Source organism: Hesperophylax consimilis, chromosome 30 (genome assembly GCF_061612785.1).
Source record: "Hesperophylax consimilis isolate HC1 chromosome 30, BYU_Hcon_1.0, whole genome shotgun sequence".
In the NCBI taxonomy this organism is placed as follows: Eukaryota; Metazoa; Arthropoda; class Insecta; order Trichoptera; family Limnephilidae; genus Hesperophylax; species Hesperophylax consimilis.
In genome coordinates, this window is record NC_142865.1 from 18,607,608 (window position 1) to 18,620,129 (window position 12,522).

Genomic DNA, 12,522 nt, shown 5'->3' on the forward strand with positions numbered 1-12,522 from the left:
TATTTCGTATGGTTCTTTTGTTGCGTTTCTGAGTGGTGCAACTGTATTCTTCTTCTTCTTTCGTATGGTTATTTTGTTATGTTTCTGAATGGTGCAACTGTATTCTTCTTCTTCTTTAGTATGGTTCTTTTGTTATGTTTCTGAATGGTGCAACTGTATTCTTCTTCTTCTTTAGTATGGTTCTTTTGTTGTGTTTCTGAATGGTGCAACTGTATTCTTCTTCTTCTTTCGAATGGTTCTTTTGTTATGTTTCTGAATGGTGCAACTGTATTCTTCTTCTTCTTTCGTATGGTTCTTGTGTTGTGTTTCTGAATGGTGCAACTGAATTTCAAATATCCCGTAAAATTTGGGGGGTGTTCAATCATTTTAATGAATATGAAATACACACTATTCAGTCTCATAAATATCCCAAAGTCAAACCTAAGTCTAACTTTGAAAATACACAAATGCAAAAATTCATCTCTTAACCGGAATTGTGACTGCCCATGCTTAGAACAAGTAAACAATATTAAATATTTAGGTATAACTTTTGACACAAACCTTAATTGGAAACAACATATTCATAACACCACGAATAAAATCCGCAAATCTATATACTTTTTCAAACAAACACGCAATTTTATTGACCTTAAACTTTTAAAATCAGTCTATTACTCACTATGCCAATCACACATAGAATACGGAATTCTAGCTTGGGGTAATGCTTCTTCTAGTGCCCTCGACCCCATTATAAAAGCACAAAAAATAATCATTAAAATAATCCTTAAGGTTCCTCTTTCTACCAGCACTGATACGATCTTCAATACTATCAATGTTATGGACATAAAACAGCTGTATGCAAGATCCATCTTGGTCAACTTACACCAGAAAAATAAATCACTATACAAACCAACACAAACTATTCACAATACCCGAGCCAAAAACAAAGAACTTCTTCAAACTCCTTTTGCTAAAACCTCATTCGGACAAAGACATTTTAAAAACATAGCTTGCAAACTATACAATACACTTCCAACTGCGATCAGACAATTAGAAACAATGACAAAATTTAAACACGAAATAAAGAAATGGATTGCAATCACAGGGCGTCCCACTATTGCAAGCATATGTAAACCAAATTGCACATAGACAACAAGTACTATTTACACACGACCAAATTCAAACTTAATTAAAATGATCTAATTATATTTTCCCACATTTGTAATGAACACAATCTTAACAGGATTAACCCAACCGTTCTTTTGATTGTATTGAAATTATTTTGTATTATTTTTATATTTTGTATTTACCCTTATTGATATTCACTTAACTATATGTATATACATCGATGTACTCTATGTCTATCTCGACACAGGTTTACCCTAGTGAAACAGGCATCGAAAAACCACTTGTAAAAACTTTATATGGATAAATAAATAAAAATGAAAAATAAATAAAATAAAATAATTGTTTTTTACACTAAGAAATTCTAATTAAGTACCAGAAAAAATATATATTATAATGAAATTGTATAGTGTAAACGTAGTTTGGTTTTGCGAGAAAAACAAATAAAACAACAGACAAATAACTGTACATTAAAAATCAATGTAATTTATTTTTAAGAGAACAATACGTTAGCTGACCGATTGCTCATAAATATATATTTATAATGTAAACATCGTACACGAGTCCCAACTGCTCCTAACCCTCTGGAGCCAGTTGGGAACGGTTTTTTTTGTAGACGCGGAGGTGAAGTAATGTTAATTAAACCTTTGTTCAGTTGGCGTTCTCGTGACCTTGATGACTATTGTGACTTTGGGCGAGGTGCAAGAGTGTTCAATAGAGTCATGTCCCGACTACGCCGACCCAGTTTGCGCCGACACAGGAAACGGGGTCTGGGTGGACTTCCTAAACAAGTGTTTCGCTGACAATGACGCTTGTCTAAAACTCGGTTTAAAAGGTAAAATGGGAATGGGGAAATATCTACCATCTATCAACAATCTTATAATCCTAATCTTTTTAAATTCTGAATTTCCTATGTTGTTTTTTTGTTTGTTTCTTTAACTAATTGATGGTTTTTTTTCAGAATACGACCTATACTTCAAAGGAAAATGTGGTGTTGAGGGTGAACAATTATAATGACAGTGAATTAATAACAACAATAATAAAATAATATCTGCCAATAATTGTGTGGAAAAGATTTTTTGTTTTTTGTTGATACCAAATGTTTACATTATACATATATTCTAGTGAAATAAATAAATAAAAATTGTTTGTAAAGGTTGAATTGCAAAATAGCGCAATCATTATCATCTATTTTATCAGGACCTTTATTTACTATAAATATTGACTATGTCATTGGATCATCTATGTCTATTATATCATCTATGTTTACATGGATCGGGGATAGAGGGCTACCACACGTACCGGGAATCTATGTCTACATGGATCGGGGATAGAGGGCTACCACACGTACCGGGAATCTATGTCTACATGGATCGGAGATAGAGGGCTACCACACGTACCGGGAATCTATGTCTACATGGATCGGGGATAGAGGGCTACAACACGTACCGGGAATCTATGTCTACATGGATCGGGGATAGAGGGCTACCACACGTAACGGGAATCTATGTCTACATGGATCGGTGATAGAGGGCTACCACACGTACCGGGAATCTATTTCTACCTGGATCGGGGATAGAGGGCTACCACACGTACCGGGAATCTATGTCTACATGGATCGGGGATATAGGGCTACCACACGTACCGGGAATCTATGTCTACATGGATCGGGGATAGAGGGCTACCACACGTACCGGGAATCTATGTCTACATGGATCGGGGATAGAGGGCTACCACACGTACCGGGAATCTATGTCTACATGGATCGGAGATAGAGGGCTACCACACGTACCGGGAATCTATGTCTACATGGAACGGGGATAGAGGGCTACCACACGTACCGAGAATCGTTTCTGAGTTTTATCGGCACGCACACTGTACACTTACTTTTATAATATATATTGATTGATTACATACATACATAATTCAATTTTTTATCATTTAATATCAAGCTACGACAACATCAATAATGCCATTTTTGAAATATTGACACTCTAGTACACCCAAAAGTCACGAGCCGCCACTTTTCAAGGTCAGCAATTGTCTCACTGTTATGTTGTTACAGTACCTACATCAAATTAGTTGCAAGTAGTGAAGTTAGATATCAATTAAGATAGGAATCTAATTTTGTTGCTTTTCCTGTGTTCGATCTGTGGACAATATCACCTGTTGCTCTAACAATGTCAGCTATCATGTGTTCATCCCATTTACCCAGATATCCTCTTTGACCTTCACATCGATGATGAGCAAGAAAAAATAGCTATTCAAAAAATGCACCTTGATGCAATCGTTTTATAGTTCTCCAAGAGTCTCTGGAAAATTTTGGGTTGGTTTTAATTTCGTGTATCATAGGTATACCAAATGCCAACATAACATATGTTCCCTCCTTCCAAATTTGTGAACTTTCTAAACCCTGCTTGCATACCTACTGAGGAGCCAAGACTCATCTTGATCGTTTTACTTTGATACATGTAAAATGGGCTTGCCTGACAAGTGCATTAATGTTTGCAATTTGACTGAGAATAATGAAACTTTCATAGACATTAAAATCAATCTCAGTCAATAGGAGAGCACTCGTCTTGCCCTAGATCCCATGGAGTAAACACATTTAGTATTTTCTACGTTAGCTCCACACAGGAGGCATGTAATCTTTGGGAATATCTTGATTGATATCTGCTTAGGAAAAGTTTAAGGGATGGACAAAAATCTTGGAGTCAGTGTGTCCAGGAGTGACGGATGTTTGAATTCATCCTCCCACTATGGTGCAAGGCGATGGGTCTAGATAGTCGTGCCGGAGAGGTACCAGACTCTCCATAACCAACCTGCTACGCAGTAGATGGACCAGGCATCCACTGCCAACTATTTAGGGAAGGAAAGTGAGGAAGTTAAGGAAATAAAAAAGGTATGAGGATTGGGTAGGAATCTGGGGGTTAGTGTGTTGCATAAAAGATTGGTAACGAAGTGCGTGACTCCTTCTAATCGATTTATATCGATGATTTCGGTGTGTGGCACCTCCATTACTTATTCAATGGACAATTGTGTAATGGCCATATTGTTGACACTGGATTATTTTGGCACCCTAAAAGAAGACATATTGATAGACGGTGAAGTATTGAAAGAAGTATTTGAAATGAAATATTTGGGGGTAATAATTGACTCCAAATTAACTTTTGCTCAAAATACAAAACAAATTATTAAAAAGATTGCCAAAAAAATCTCACTGTTAGGAAGAATAAGAAGATTCCTTAACACAGTTTCCAGTAAAAATGTGTACAACGCAATTATTGTACCACACATAAATTACTGTAGCAGCATTCTATTCTTATCCAACGACGGTTTAATGAAACAAATGACAATTCTACAAAATAGAGCAATGAGAACCATATTGAAGAAAAATAGATACACAAAAATTAAGAACATGTTGAAGGAGTTAAATATCTTGTCATTTAAACAAATTATTTACTTTAATACCATATTTTTAATCTACAAGATAATCAATGGCCTTACGTCTAGTGAATTCCTAAGAAAAATTGATAAACTACAGAACAAACACACACATGAGACGAGGAAAAGAAATGAATTGAGACTCCCCTTCAGGAAAAAAACTCAGAGTCAAAAGTCATTGATGTACGGAGCGTTGAAGATATTTGGAGAGCTACCAGAAGAAATAAAATCAGAAGAGAACATAAAAACATTTAAAATTAAATTACGAAAATATGTAATTGATTCATTCTAAATGTGTTACTATAATTATATGTATATAAGGATTGTATTAGGACATAGATAACTATGTACCTACTTAAAATACCGCAATAAAACAATAAACAATAAAACCCTGCGGTTGCCAACCGGCAAACTAGGAAAGAGCCTGGGAAGGCGGATCTGTGGAACGCCAACCGAAAGAATTGGTCTACCTCAGGCCTGTGATTCTGGAGTTAAACGATCAATCGTTTTCGTATGCGCCGTCTTCGAGTGAAAAACTACTAATCGTCGCGACTAACTTTTTCGAATGTTTCAATTTTACGTATTCTTGAGCGTCGAACGGTCGAAGTTGGTAGAAGAGATGATTATATTGGCAACCCTGTGAATATTGTCTATGTTCCTGATGTTTTTGGGATTTCTATGGTGTGACTGTCAAACAGACAACAGTTATTCATTATTCAAAACAGAAATGGCTGCGGGACATATTACAAATTGCCAAAAGCAACTCTTAGGACGGGTTGTTTCGGAGAATTTGAACAATTCTTCAAATTTCAAAGTTAATTTTCAGGTTCTGTGAAAGATTTTTTCAAGTTCTCTTTTTATTTCAGTTCTGTCAAGCAACTACCCTTTACTGATATAATAACAGAACTTGAATAGGACTTTCACAGAACCCGGAAATCAACATTGAAATTTGTTAAATTGTTCAAATCTTCCGAAACAACCCGTCCTTAATTGAGCTTGTAAGCTCCGATAAAGACTTAGTAAGTGGGAAATTTTGCGGGTCCGAACGTTCGCGCGGTAAAACAAAAATTGACAGCTAGACTAGATTTTGACAGCCAATTCCATTGAAACGCCAACAACCTACCACTCGCTGCCCTGTTTCTACTGGTTATACCCAGTAGTTGTCGTGTGGAATGACTTTTGACGTTTGGCGTCGAAGTATGTACCTTCAACCAATTTTGGGAATAGCAACGACGACCAACGTACGTACTTTCGACGGCGATTACGAGCGCCCTCGATTCAGGAATAGAGCCCCAGGGGCTGATGGACGATGAATCCGTAATTTGCAAATAACGTCATCATTACCTGGAGACCTTGAGACTGGATTCCTGGGGAAATTTTAATCTAAAATCATCTTCCTATCCTGGACACTCGCTGGCTTCTTAGCATGGAGCCATGACTAACTTGTTGGCCGCTCTCACTCTGGAAGTCTGAAATTCAGCCGAATTTAATTGCTGCCTGCCATGCTGTTCATCCCTAAGCAAGCCTGTATAACTTTAGGATGTTTTTTTCAATTTTATTTCATTATATATGATTATTATATATATTCATTATATCTTTTTTTTAAATCCCGTCTGTTTCCAGAGCGCCAGTGAAGGATTCTTCTTTTCATTATCTTGTATTTGTTACCAAACTAATCCCGTAATAACCACTGCGGAGCAAGGCATGAGGTCTATCTCAACCAGCCTCTCCAGATCCGACCAGCCACGCAGTTGGTGACCAGACGCATGTCGGTAAGACCCAGGCAAACCTCACCCCATGAACCCGGGCACTCCTGCCAAATGACAAACTTAGCGGATCACCGGGGGAGACATATGGTAGAGGTGTTAGTTATCCAATATATGGTTCATAAACGCCTCCAAAATAAGCCCTTCTTAAAAGTCAAATGTAGTTACTCCACTCAGTTCTAGTCTTTATTACTATTACGTCATTCCATTTTTATATATTATTTGAAACACTTGCTCTTGTTCTACGCATGAGCAAAATGTTCAACGACCCAGCCAACAAACAAAATGTAATGTTTCTCAATAGTAAGAAGTGCACTTAAATACGCTTTTTGTTAATCCATAATTTAATGTGGTATAATATGATGGGATGGCACTTACATAACTCATAAACAATCTCTTTACATTAAAACAATAAAATAATTTTTAAGAAATCGTTTTAGGTCCATTAGAACTCATATTTAAAGAGTTTATGGTCAGAAAACTATACTCCCACTTCTCACAAACAGTTCTCCAACTCGTCGTGGAAGGAGATTATAAATTAATGGTTCTTTGCGGCAAAAATACATGTTACTGATTAAAAAATTGGTTCAACAAAACTACAAATACCTAGCGACTAAATTCTTTAATAAATTACCGGAAAATATAAGGTCCCGTAAAAGCAGCTTTAGAATTCATAATACATCTGTCAAAATATACTGACATTTAAAAAAAATCTTCTTGTCCATTTGTATGGTTGAGGATCAGAGAGAAACGTCGCCCTGTGGACCTCATAAATCCTGAGGGGGAATGAATTCGCCGACTTTTTAAGGCACCACCTGTGCATCATGTGGGCACAGCAACTGTAGGAGGACCTTATCCTATCGATAGTGGATCAGAGTTTAGTTTACAACTTAGATAATAAGCTAGATGAAACTAGCTGGGGATGTGAAGCCAACAACCTAAGAATGGCATCCATTACCCTGGTTTTCTTAACAGCTGAATACTGTGCTCCAGTGTGGGCTAGAAGCACCCACGCTTCCATGGTCAATATACTCGTACAACTAAATCCCATTGGGATTCTGTACCTCTCCATTGGCTCCCCCTACTTGCAAACATAACCATGCCAAATATCAGGCGAGAGATTGCAACCCTGAGGGAATACAAAAACAGCCTTCGCCCAGCGACAGTTCTCTTATATAGCGCCTAAAATGTTCAACTTACTGAGTATTGATATTAAGACATCGAAAACTGATGATCTTTATGCCATTAGTCTACAGAACTGGTTATTTGCTCAGGAAAGGAAATATTATAAAGAATGCCTTACATCTTAAAACTGTTCTTATTTTTTCATATTTCTCGAGTAAAAATTTGATCTCCAAATTAACTTTCAACAAAAACTTTATATTACGCCGATGCGATTATTTTTATTTCTATTATCATAACATTATCTTTTATTTTTATTTGTATCCTACCTTATTTTTATTTGTTTCTTTATTTTTATAAGATTCAATCTACTTATATTATATATTCAGAATTGGTTATTTATGAAAGGAAGGAACTATTTTAAAGAATGCCTGACATCATTAAATTAACTTCATTTGCTTTATTATTCTTTTTTTTCATTTAAATTCTGTTTAAAATTTCTTTTTAAAATAATTAATTAATTTATTTTTATTTTCAGTTAAAGTATTACCTATTTTACAAATACATTGCATTAACAAATGAATCATTACATTTATATAATTATACACAAATTTCGACTACCATAATACGGACATGTGTCTAGTGTGGTAGTTGAAAACCATGTAAAAAACTGTATTCAAATATATTTTATGAATAAACAAAAAAAAAACAAGAAGGAGATGCAAAAAAGCGCTTAGTACGACGTTGTCCTGTTATCCTGAAGGAGAGAGGCTCCCACGATAGCCTCTCGCGGTACAAGATACTCCGGACACTTGAGTGGCAATCGGATGACGTGAGAAACGCCCTAAGAGATAGCCCGGTTTCTCACTGCCTCGTTAACTTAAAGATATACAGGGTGTATCGGCACGTATCCGACAAACTTTAACCAGCTATTCCTTGGCACATTTTGAGTAAAAAATGTTATGGGCACTTTGCTGTCCGGTAACGTTTTTTTTTATAAAAAATTTATTATTCATATTTTCACCACCTGTCACCACTGTTTTATCCTTTGTCAAAGTTGAAAACCCATCTGGCAATATTTTATTCGAATTCCGTTGAATAATGTACGTGTGTACCTATATTGGAGCACTTTTACAATCACAACGAAATGGCACGGCACCATTTGTCTCATTTTTAACTATTATTATTTAGTGTGTGCGAAAGAGCGAAGACGTTTTTCGACATACTTGCTTATAACAGCTGTTGAACACGAAAATCAATGCCAATGACAGTGATGTAGTGTGGAAATTTTTATTTTTTTTGTTTTTAATTGAAAAAAAATGCTACCGGACAGCAAAGTTGTGATGAGAGGCTTTAAATCACAGTTAAAGAAAAACAGATAAACCATAGCTGCAAGAAAATATGCAAATTATTTATGAAAACGGACATGCTAACGACATCTGGCGGAGAAAGAATTGATCCAGCTTGCTTGCAGTAGACACCTGTAATAGTTGAAATTAAATCAAGGTTCCGGGACTTAAGCAGAGAGGTCGTAAAATCGTCTAGGACGACTGGTACTTCCCCTTTTCCTAGGCCTATAAATAAATATTGAATTTTGTCAACCAATAGATCTGAACAAAGAGCTATAAAATTTTGAGTAACCAATCAGTGAGCGGAGGGAGGTGTGTCTACGACGGACAAAGGAATAAACTTTGGATCGGGCAATGAAAAAAGATAATTAATGGCTTCTTCTTTCCCACAGAAATTAGAGGTGAACGCACTTTAGGGTCAACATCGACTTTCAAGGTGACAAACTCCTGGGAATGTTTACAATAACTGAGGCATTTAGGTGATGGCGAACCATTGAAATCGAGTGCTTTGAAGATTTTACAAGTTGAAAAACACACACACGAAAATGCAATGGAAAAACTATAAACGTGATAGTATAAAAAAGGACGGGAAAAGCGAAGGAAAATCACTGGCAGAATTTTCAACTGTAGTACAATTATTTATGATAGAAGGAGGGTGTCATGTTCGATAAAAATCGTACTAAAGAGAGGTGAGAGTTTTGGAAACAATGGAAATTAATCGTTATCAATTTAAGATGAAACGGACATATTGGTAAATCAATTTTGAATGAAAAATCTCGCAAAAAAAATACACATTTTAGAAAAGTGCGGCGATCGAATGGAAGGATAATACAGAGATTTTGGATTGCTACGAAGGTCCTAGGGACGTGAAAATCGAGTATCAGAAGAAGACAGTAAAACTAAACAAATAGCGATAGATTAGATTCAGGAAAAGTAGACATTTTACATAATTATTAGGTTAGATATATATTAGAGTTACCCAATATTACGGAGGGATCGAAACAAGATAAAAGGTTGGCGGTCTCATGTACATTTTGAAGGATAAACAATCGGAATTTGAACATGATTTTTATTTACGTTAAGGTAATAAACGATTAGAAAAGCGATTAACTTTAACGTGGACCTTATGGAAGTATTTAGATTAGACAAAAGAGATTAAAATTAATAGGTTTGAAATTAAATTAAATTTACGAGTCTGGTACCAAAATTTTAAACGTAAACAGGTGTCCAGACATATAATTTATGTGAAATCTTGTAAGTGAGGGATGGAGGATGGGGCGGAGATTGGATCAGGCAATAAAAGTGATAGATATCCCAGAGTCAAATTAGGTATATCTCCCATAGAAGTGTGGAAAACTATATATTAATTAATAATAAATGAAGTATGAAATTTTCCTGGAGACCACACACATCGGGAAAAGTGGAGAAAAGATAAAAGGAAGGGTAAAGAACGGAGATAAAGAATAATCCAAGTGGAGAAAAGCGATACAATTCGAATTTATCCGTGAAATTAATAAATACGACTTGGAAAATGAGTAATTATAAGAGTTATGAGAAATGACATAAGAATCAAGAAGAAATTGTGCAAGAAAACGTCGCGGATAAAAGAAAATCCAAGAAGATAAGGAAAAATTCAAATCTGCGGCATTAAGAGAGAAAGTACTGGTGAAAATGGAAAAGCCCATATAAGGGACAATAAAATTGAGTAGAATTCAGACGAATCGAAATTCAAAAATGCGTAGTAAAGATTTCAGCATGGATTTAAACAATTTCGCACGAGATGCATAAAATTGAGATCTATATATATGTTATTGAGGACGGACCTATCGCGAATTGAGAAAAAAAAGGAACGCAAAATCATGAGATTTTAACTACATTTTTGTATGAACAGAGGACAAAGGGAGCTTGGGCGATTAACACAGACTTACCCGATTCGGACCCTATCGACTTAGATTTGTGAGATAAAAACTAACTACCGCCCAGAGCCGGAAAGCAGAACATCTTATGGAAGGACAATCGATATTGATGGAAGGGGTGTTTGGATTTACGAGTTGATAGGAGATAGAATTAAGCATCAAGAGAAATTCAGATACGTCTTTTGGAACCTGAGAGGGGTATAAAAGATGGAACACATCAGTCAGGAGACAGTCGCGCCGAGGGTTTGAAAAGTTGTTACATGGCAGTACTACGTCTATTGGTAAAATTCTAGTGAAATAATCTAAGTGTTAAATTCTGAACAAGTCCCTGGACTTAGAAAGTTTTGTAAAAAGTCTTAAACTCAGTTTCTAAATTCTGAAAACCCCACCAGTGAAGTTTTGTTAAATCAGTTTAATTTGGTTAAACAGTGAAAATAAATATAATTTAAACTCAGTGCTTAAAAGTGTTAAGTGAAATGCAAAAAGTGAATTGTGAATTAATTAAAAATTTAAAAATAATTATTTCATTCAAAGTGAAAACATTCAAATTAAATTTAAGAGTTTGTTATCGTTAAATTAAAGTGGATGTGCTCGTGAATTGATATTTAAAAATAGATTATAATTTAACGTCAATTTGGTTAAAAAATAATAATAATAGTAATAAATACTTCATCTTAGGTTAAAAGAAACACAAAAACAAAAAAAAAGGATTCGATAATAATAAACGTTTAAATCTTTGTTCTAAAATTAACAGTTAGAAAAAATTTAATTTATTAATAGTCGAGTAAATTAAAAGTTTGCCCAATTTGGAATAAATTTTCTTATCAATTTATATAAAAAGAAATTTAGAATTAATAAATTGTTCAATTAAAATCCATCGTGCGTATAGCGACAGTGTTAAAAGTGTTTGTCGTTTTAACCGGAATTTTAATTATCAGTCTATCATTTCGAAAAAGAATTTGAAACAGCTATCATTCAAAAGCCTAAACTAGAAAGGTGTTATTAAATCAACGGGTTTTCTGGATTAGGATTTCGTTCGGAAGAAAAATTAAATATCAGCTAATTTATACGATTCAAGCGAGAATAAAATATTAAATAGGAATAAATAGTCGAAAGGATTTATTTTGAAATTAGTTGAAAAATACAATTAATTAGGTAGGATTTCTTCATCAAGGTTGTTGTGTACTACCCGACCGGAAATACCTTGACGTGGGTGAGTTTTCCTTTTATAAATAATTTTCAGGTCCCAGGAGACACAGAAGGGCTGTGAAGTGGAAGTATATCAATTGAATATTAAATTAAAACAACAAAACAAAGAATTACACATTAATATATGTATATTGTATATTTGTATATATATTTATAAATATAAAATAAAATATTGTATATAAAGAATATATATATGAGTAATGTAATTATATATATATGTATTTTATTTATTAATCGAAACATCGAAATGGTAGCGATTTTTAATACCTACCCGAGGACATACCTATATTATTGAAAAAGAAAATATGTATTTATTAATATTCAAGACCATGTAGAATCATATACCTTATATTTATTTATTAATATATGTAATCTTATTTAACGTATTTTGACAATCGAGATATGTGTACATATATATATATTTATATTATTTTCACCTAACTTCTAGTAAATTTACTAAATTCGGGAAATGAAATAAATAGTTTAACTTCAATAAAGGATTTAAAAATATTTAAATTGATAGTGCACAATAAAAGTAAAGAGGCACAAATGACTTCTAAGGAATTTTAAAATAAACAAATCTCACATTTAGGTTAGTGTGTCAGGAGATGT